Below are 9,863 nucleotides of genomic sequence, written 5' to 3'. Positions count from 1 at the left end.
TTTCAGCTATCTCTCTGCATAGTTTGACAAACAGACCTCTTATTTTTCTATCATCCTCCCACCTCTAATACTGTAATACTGTGCCCGCTGTGCTCCCCAATACTATACTGAAGAGAAAGTTCCCCTGAAAATACTGGTACTGCACAGATACTGCGCCAGTACAAAAAATACCCCCTTAACTTTTCAGATCAGACCCCCATATCAGACTTTCTTTAGAATCCCCCATTAGACCTCCATGTTGGAAACCCCTTTGATAAGACGGGAGGGGGGGGGGGGGGGGGGCTCTCAGACCAGACTTTCTTTAGACCCATATGTCAGTCCCCCATTAGACCTCCATGTCAAAAACACCCATCTCAGACCAACTCCCCCCCCCCCCCCCCCCCCCCCATGTATCAGACATCAGTTAGACCTCTCAGGCCCCCCATATCAGACCAGACCTCCTAGACCCCTATTATACCCCCAGACCCGCATATCAGAACCCCATATGACCTCCATATCCGGCCCCCATTGGACCTACAGACCCCCACTAAAACTACAGACCCCCAGATCAGACTAAAATAAATAAATTAACTTACCTTCTGCTCTGCCGTTCCTCTCCTGGTTTGCCAGTCTCCCCGTTCTCTTCTCTTCTCAGGGCCCGCACTGCAGTCACCTGACTTCCTGCTGCGGCGGGTCAGAGTGCGCTCTGTACGTACTGTCTTGACACTGTAGGTAGCCAGGACACAGCAGCGTGGGCCCTGAGAAGAGCAAACAGGAGGAGGGGTAAGTACAGCGCTCACTACGCTTCACCCCCTGCCTCATGCATACTAGTGAGCGCTTCCATTAAGCGCTCACTAGTATTCCCTTTATAAGATGCACAGCATTTTATAAAGGGAGAATTACAGCGCCACTGGCAAGGGGGGAAAACTGCCACGGGCTGTGCCGATGCTGACCCTTGAAAGCCAGCACAAGATGCTACCTGAGGCGAGATTCTCATCTTGCCTCATGGCAAAAGCGGGCCTGTTTAGATGACCTAGCTGCCTGTCATTTTGTCATACATTTGACAGATTAGTATTGTTTCTGATAAATAATTAGGTAGGACCTTATGGCATTCAGTACTTAAATTGGTTATCCCATAATGAATGGGGAAAAAATCCAATATCATACAGTACATGACAGTCATGACGTAAAAAAAAAGCCCTGTACCTGAAATGTATCCAGAGATATCCCCATTCATTGCTCCATTTACTCTTCTAGATTAATTTCAAGCTGGCAGTTTAGGGGGATGTGCACTCTTAGGCCTCTTTCAAGCGAGCATGACTGATTAGGTCTGGATGCGTTCAAGGTATGTTTAGTGAAACTCGCACCATTTTGCAAGCAAGTTCATTCAGTTTTGTCTGCGATTGCGTTAGTTGTTAAATTTTTTTCTACGCGGGTGCAATGTGTTTTTATGCGTTTTTCACGCACGTGATAAAAAACTGAACGTTTACAAACAACATCTAACACCCATCAGAGAAAAACGCTGTGCATCCGCACTTGATTCCGGATTCAATGCGTTTTCCACTGAACCCCCATTCACTTCTATGGGGCCAGGGCTGCGTAAAAAACGCAGATTATAGAACATGCGTTTTTCTTGCAATGCAGAACTGATGCATAAAAAATAAAAAAACGCTAATGTACACAGACTAGTGTTAAATGAGCATGCTCAGCCGAACTGCTGTTCGGCTCGAGCATCGCTAAGCTTGGCACATTGCAGTGTTCAACTGAACACTGCATGTGCTTGAGTACAATTTAATACAATGAAGGAGACCCAAGCGTCAAACCACGCACACCTGCTCTGAAGAAGAGAGGGTGTCTGGTTCACAAAAAAAGGTTAGAAATTGATGGAAACACCACCAAAATGGTTTGGAAACCGCATTAGGAGGATGGCTGGATGCATCTTGGACTCCTATTACCTATGACATACAATAGACAACCACACAAAGGCTATATGCCAAAAGCCAGGTATGTACAAGCCAACAATCTATCCATGAGACAGATAACGGTCAGCATACCTTACAATGGCAGCCTTGTGCACTGAGACATTCCAAACCAGCTCTCATCTGACTGAGAGCCAGTAAGCCTCAAAGTTGTTTCATATCTGTTGGGTGGACTTGCGCACCTAGATCAATATCATTAGGGTGACAAAAAAAAATCTGATTGTGCTAACATAATATTCAATAACCTTTCTATGCAGTTTTGTCATGTAAACTCATTTGCATAAACATGGCCATATGGGAAAGACATGCAAATGAGCAGAATCTACAAATTACAATATTCGCGATCTACACTACTCTTGAACAGCGCCATCTTTTGTATTCATAGTCTTATGACACGACATGAGTAGTGTAGATCACGAATATTGTAATCGCTAATTTTTATCGTGAATTTTATGCATGTCTTTCCCATATGCCCATGTTTATGCAAATGCATTTACATGTCAAAACCTCATAGAAAGGTTATTGAATATTATGTTAGGACAATCAGAAAACTTTTTGTCACCCTAATGATATTGATCTAGGTGTGCAGGTCCACCCAAGCCATCCAACAGATATGAAGCAACTTTGAGGCTTACTGGCTTTCAGTCAGATAAGAGCTGGTTTGGAATTTCTCATAGTGCACAAGGACTGCCATTGTAAGGTATGGTGACTAAGCAGTGTTATCTGTCTCATAGATAGATTGATGGCTTACATATACCTGGCTTTTGGCATGTAGCCTTTGTATGGTTGTCTATTGTAGGTTATGGGAGTCCAAGATACATCCAGATATCCTCCCAATGCTGTTTCCAGACTATTTTGGTGGGCTTTCCATCAATTTTGAACTTTTTTATGTAAACCAGACACCCTCTTCTCTTCCAAGCCGGGGGTGCCTGGGGTTCTCCCATTGACTTCCATTGTGCTCGGTAGAGCACACGAGCAAACTGATGTGTTCGACTAGAGCACACAAGCACTTTGGTGCTTGATCAACATTAACACAGACCCATTGAAATGAATGGGTCAGGATTCCGTGCGGGTGCTATGCGTTCCTCGTCACGCATTGAACCCGCACGGAAAACCCGCTCGTGTGAAAGGGACCTTAGGGAAAGTGTCCTTTCTACTGCAGCTGGTGGCAGTTGAAGGATGGAACAGAGCATGTGCTTCCATCTCAGTGAGCAGGACAGAGAAATTAGAAAAAGAGCAAACAGGTGGCACTATACAGATAGATTTCAGTGAATAGCTCACTGGCTAAATTACATGCACTTACGAAAGTATTCAGATCCAGTTGCTGGTTTGAAAAATCTAGAATATTTTTCTTGGGACAATCCTTTTAAAGAGGACCTGTCGTGTCAAAGAAGTGCAGCTGTATACATACATAAATAGCTCCCCTGGCTCTGAATCCCACACTTTCTTGATGGCTCACTTCATTGCTTAGAAATCAGAACCATTATTTTCAGTGCCCAATATGCAAATCTGCCTTGACTGTCGGGAAGTTTGGTAACAAAGCTCCATTCATAAAAGGGAATCGACCTAATAGCTGTGACACTGCGTGATCTCATGACACATACAAGGCCATACTTCCTCCTGCAGCAGAGCTAGTGTGGCCAAGCACAGACGCCACAGTGCTGAAACCCCAGCCTTGCATATACAGTCAGAACCATAAATATTGGGACATTGACACAATTCTAACATTTTTGGCTCTATACACCACCACAATAGATTTGAAATGAAACGAACAAGATGTGCTTTAGCTGCAGACTGTCAGCTTTAATTTGAGGGTATTTACATCCAAATTAGGTGAACGGTGTAGGAATTACAACAGTTTGCATATGTGCCTCCCACTTGTTAAGGGACCAAAAGTAATGGGACAATTGGCTTCTCAGCTGTTCCATGGCCAGGTGTGTGTTATTCCCTCATTATCCCAATTACAATGAGCAGATAAAAGGTCCAGAGTTCATTTCAAGTGTGCTATTTGCATTTGGAATCTGTTGCTGTCAACTCTCAAGATGAGATCCAAAGAGCTGTCACTATCAGTGAAGCAAGCCATCATTGGGCTGAAAAAATATAACAAACCCATCAGAGAGATAGCAAAAACATTAGGCGTGGCCAAAGCAACTGTTTGGAACAGTCTTAAAAAGAAGGAATGCATGGAAAATAACTGTGGTGGATGACCTAAGAATTATTTCCCTGGTGAAGAAAACACCCTTCACAACAGTTGGCCAGATCAAGAATACTCTCCAGGAGGTAGGTGTATGTGTGTCAGTCAACAATCAAGAGAAGACTTCACTAGAGTGAATACAGAGGGTTCACCACAAGATGTAAACCATTGCTGAGCCTCAAAAACAGGAAGGCCAGATTAGAGTTTGCCAAACGACAATAAAAAAGCGTTCACAGTTCTGGAACAACATCATATGGACAGATGAGACCAAGATCAATTTGTACCAGAGTGATGGGAAGAGAATAGTATGGAGAAGGAAACGAACTGGTCATGATCCTAAGCATACCACCTCATCAGTGAAGCATGCTTATGGCAATTAAAAACGTTAAAAGTAGAGGTTGGTACAAATGACAGGCCTTTGCTAAAGGACCGCCATTTCAGCTGTTTGCAAAATTTTACTAGAGAGATTGACAATCTGCAGGTGGATCAGAGAACATCTGTCGGACATACGACACAGAAGGGATACGCCATTGGCCAAACATGTTGGCCAATGGCATATTAGACTGCGTGGTATCGGCGCAGCAAGATGGGTTAAGTTGGGAGAGGGGCAGGATTGAGCCTGCACTCCCCTTGTGACGCTTCCCTCCTGTCCTCCTACCGTCCAGGATCCAGAGTAGGCCCTCTGAGGTCACGGAACGAGTCATGTGACCTGTCAAGTGCGCTCATCATGTGACCGTCTCGCACGCGTGCCGGGGGAGGAGTCTGAGTCCTCATAAACCTATGTGGGACACCAGTAAAATTAGAATGCCATACGCACCTCTAACTTCTGCCGCCAGTGACACCAGGTGAACCTGTGTCTTTTGCAGGCCTCCAAGTTTTGCACTACATGTCTGTTGTCTTTTCACTACAACTTCAGTAGACTCAGCCTGGATGATCTGGCGACGACCAGTGAAACGTGTAGAGATGAACAGGTCCGACATTGGGGTCTCCTTCCACCTCTACTGATGAAGCTGGGCAGTCATTAGGCTGCGTAGGGATACCCAGGTAGGTGAGTTATTTTTGTCCACTGGGGTCACCCTCAATAGGGTGATTGTGGTGCTCCTTTGATAGGTATAAGTCCAGGCCAAGTAGGGTGAGATAGGGTAAGAGACCCAGCACTTGGATCCTGGAGACCCTAATGGTGTCACCACTATGTGACCCTGTGGTAAGACTTTTCCTTTTTTACTGAGCACTGGTAATCAAGGCACATTCGAGCAGCACATATTTTTCTATATTATTGTAGTTACGGGCTATTATTTTATATTTATTGTTGATTAAAAGCTACGCTTTAACAAGGTCACCCATTTCTGTTGTTATATATTCTAGCCTGTCCTAACCAGCAGTGTGAGATTTTGCAATTATATACTTGGATGACCCTTCTTTATGTCACTAGACATCTTAGAGTCTGTGATGAGCAGTGTATGAACAATCAGGCAGTATTCACAATGCAGTTTTGGAGACCTTTTTGTCTCTTCAATTCTTTATAAAACCAATACAGAAAAAACAAAACAAAATTACATTCATGCCTCAACAAACAGACACATGCATATATATAGAAAGACACCCAAACCAATATTTGGTGCTGTTCTTGATGGGTTTTTTTCTGATCAAACACAGGAGTGGATCTGAGAGAAGTACTTTCCCTCCCCTTGACTGTAATACCCGAGAAGAAAAATCCCCATTTCTATTTGGATATACATATACACAGGGATGATTTATGCAACATAATACCCCCTAAAATACCCCCCAAAAACAGGTTATGTAGGACACTTCTTTGAACCCACTGTGGCCTTGATTCGTGTGGCTGATTCTAGAATTTACCAAATCACATGGATCGGTAGGTCAGGATTTGTAAAGACTAGCATCAAACTGGGGTTCCTTGGTCCACCCTCCATCTTTACCGAACCTGGGCAGGTCCACATAGGACAGAACATGTGCCAGGGCCCCAACATGACTCCAGGCCTTTCATGGCTATAAGCTTATTAAGAAGTGCCGAGGTTTTGCACTGACAAATACTAAGCATACCAAAGCATTATTGAAGCAACCAAATGAGTGCATTATTAAGTCCCCTAATGGAACTAAGAAAATGGAAATAACTGGTGGCAGGTTTCAGTCGTTACAAGCAGATGATCCTGTATGGTCACCCTACCTTGAAAAAAATGAGATGAAAAGCTATTTGAAAGCTGATGTACCCCAGAATAGTATCAATGAAAACTAAAGCACATCCCACTAAAAATAAGACTGTAATTTTTATTTATAGTGGATTTTGGAAAGAGGCTAAAAAAACTCTTACTTTTGAAAGCCGCCCATTCCAATGTTTTGGCTCCCGTCTCTGCTGTTTCCAGTCCCCATCAGATTGGATGTAATAAATGACTGCTGCAGCCAATCACTGACCTCATCAGTGATATGTGGATGAGTGGAACTTGAGACCATGTCACCATTGAAGCCACTGATTGGCTGTAGAAGTCATGTGACTATACAGCGCAGACCAGCAGGGACCACCAAAGCGTTGGTGCAGGTGATTTAGTGGATGAGTAAAGATTATGGGGGACATTTAAGACCAGTGTTTTCCACACCGGATGTAATGAAAGTACCCCGGACATTATGGAGGGGTACACATGGCCATACTGGCAGTGCCTGATACCTGCTTTTGTCCCTGGGCTAAGATAATTTTCTGCCCAGTGACAAGATGTGTATTTTTAGATGCTGGATGTTGTGGGGAAAAGGTTTACCGCTCTTTGTGGGATCACTGGGCGGAAGTTTAATTTTGCCCAGTGATTTGCCCATAATTGGTCCAGGCAGGTTACCTGATTGGTGAATGGGGGAGGAAACGGGCTATAAGTATCCGAGCTCCGTGGGCTGGTCTTGCCTTTGATCTGCACCTGCCCGTGGAGCTGGATCCTTTGTGCCCGCAGCACCTATGAGGATTCTCTGCCGCTACCTGTGATGAATGTCCTGATGGATGAACTCTCCTCCCGAGCCTCTGAAGTGGGTGCCCTGGCTTGGATCCAGAAATGCCTGCTTCAGCTTCGTGGTCCGCCCTTTCATCCGGCTGAAAATCCATCTGCCGTGTCAGCCGGGTCATCGCATGTGCTCGGGGATTCCGTTGGCGGTGTTCCAGTGGGAGCGGTGTCGGGAGCAGCAGCATGAGCTTCATAATGAAGGGGTGACGCCGGGATCACGCGAGAAAAGCCGCAGGCAGAGGAACCAGAAGAGGAGGTTCTCCCCATCACCTGGGGGAGGTGAGGCTGACAGTATTAGTTAACCATTACCTGAACCGCAATGCTTACTAGTTTTGGATAAATCTAAGGGTATTGCTGAGAACTGTTTTAAGGAAGTCTTACATTGTTCCGTGTCCCCGTTAGGTTTTCACATGTCTACAGCTGTTAAAGAAAAATGAATATGTTGATATTTTATCTCTCCTCCCGGCCTCTAAGGAATTTGTGTCTAAGTTGGAGCACAGGGATGAGAGATTGGAGGAGGATAGGCACCGTCCGATTCCTCGCTCTTTTAATAACTGGTTACAGGCATTCTGTATTTTTGAGGGTGTTTTGGGCGAAAGATGCCCTGCGAAATGTCTGGGCTGTTTCAACATGTGGATATAGTGTTGGAAGCTTACAAGAGTTTTGGAGGTTTATGTTGGTTTCAATATGATGAAAATTTCAGGCAGAATTTGGCGGTTTATCCACGTTTACAATGGGGCACCAAGGATGTTGGCTTGTGGTTGAATCTCTTGGTGCCCCAGAAGCTGCCAGTTGCAAGTCAGAGGGTGTCTCCTGCTGGGGGTGCCATGAAAAGCGGTCTCTGCTTTGCTTATAACGGGTCGCCGTGCAAATGGCCTGCCAGTTGTAAGTAGAAGCATGAATGTGGGTTTTGCAGGAGCGAGCCATCCAATGTCCAGATGTTTTTAAAGAGCCAATTTGCCATCGCAGCCAATGGCAAAAGAGTTTCTTCTTAAAAGCCTTGACGCTGGTAAAACTGGCGAGAATGCTTCTTTGGTTAAACAAGTTCCCAAATCGTCAGATAGCTGATTTAATAACCAGGGGTTTCGCAGAAGGTTTTGTGTTGCCTCCTTTCTCTGGTCAGGGGTGTGTTATGGTTAAAAATTTGCCTTCGCTTCAGCAGTTTCCGCTGGTTGTGGCAGAGAAATTGCAGAAGGAGGTCGCTGCTGGAAGAATTTCTGGCCATTTTGCGGTGCTGCCTTTTGAGGATTTTAGTTTCGCTCCTCTGGGGGTGGTACCAAAAAAGGAGCCAGGTGCTTTTAGGATTATCCATCATTTATCGTATCCTTTTGGTCATTCTCTAAATTATGAAATTGATACGTCTTTAACCAGGGTATGTTATGCTACTTTTGATTCAGCGGTTTCAGTGGTTAGGATGTTTGGGAAGGGGGCCTTAATGGCGAAGGCTGATATAAAATAGGCATTTCGGCTCCTTCCCATCCATCCGGCTGCGTTTAATTCTCTGGGTTTTCATTTTCAGGGATTCTTTTATTTTGACAGATGCCTTCCTATGGGATGTTCTATTTCTTGTTTTTAATTTGAGGCTTTTTCCACATTTATTGAGTGGGTGGTTGCTGTCCGTGCAATGAAAAGTGGGATTGTTCATTATTTGGATGACTTTTTGTTTGTTGGTCCAGCTGGTTCGTTGGTTTGTTTGGAAATGTTGTCGTAATTTGTATCAGTTTGTGCAGAGTTTGGTGTTCCCCTGGCCTCTGAGAAAACTGTTTTTTTTTCCCTCCTTTTAGAAAGGTACCGAGGTCTGCAGATGTCCTATTTGTGGATATCCTGCAACTGTGCACAGATTGTACTTACACGGCACTCCACCAACACCAGGCGTATCAAAGGTATCCTCCGCGGCTTGTTTCATTCTTCGCAGCGAAGGTCCACGTTCACACGCCAGCGCACAGAGTTCCACCACGGACTTAATTCCAGCACACACCAGATGAGTCTGCTAGTATTCCCAATTTCTTTTGATTTAAAAATTTCTGTGGCTACAAGTGGCTCCTACCGTAGTGAAGCTCCGATAGCTAGTTTAAAAGGTTTATTCAGTACATACTTACAAACATGCACTTTAAAATCGCATTAAAAATCCCAGCGTCTTTTTCTTTGCCCCAGGTTTCGCTCCTTGAGCTTCGTCAGGGGCACATCGTTTTTATGGAAGTCTGAATAAAGAAGCTCTGTATTTGGATATGCTGCTGTAGCCTCCATCCTTTTGCTACATTCACTCTACACCAGTCCCCATTTTAGCTTATTTTTCCACACCAAAAATGGTGTGGAAAATAATAAATGAGCCGGGCCTGCACCACTTTTTATCGCCACTTTGGAAAAAAAGCATGGACGGGTAAAAGTTGCAGATTTTAAAGGGAAAATGGCCTGCAACTAAATCGGTGACTTTAATATGCCATATGCCACTGTGTCTATCATTTAGTAAATGTCCTATTTCTTTATTTTATAGCATTTACAGCTTGATTTATTAAAATTACGGACGATTTATCCCTTTAAACTGATTTATCAAGAAGTTTTATCAAGAAATGATTGCATAATATGAAAAATAAATATTTAAGGAGAAGCTTGTAATAGCAGCAAAAGTGTAATGGATTGTTATCTGTACATGAACAGCTGCTGGGATGACTGTACTGTCTTCGGGTCTGAGAAGTACAATGCTGCCAC

The sequence above is a fragment of the Bufo gargarizans genome, chromosome 2, assembly GCF_014858855.1.
Source record: "Bufo gargarizans isolate SCDJY-AF-19 chromosome 2, ASM1485885v1, whole genome shotgun sequence".
Classification (NCBI taxonomy): Eukaryota; Metazoa; Chordata; class Amphibia; order Anura; family Bufonidae; genus Bufo; species Bufo gargarizans.
Note: the sequence above shows the minus strand (reverse complement) of the source record.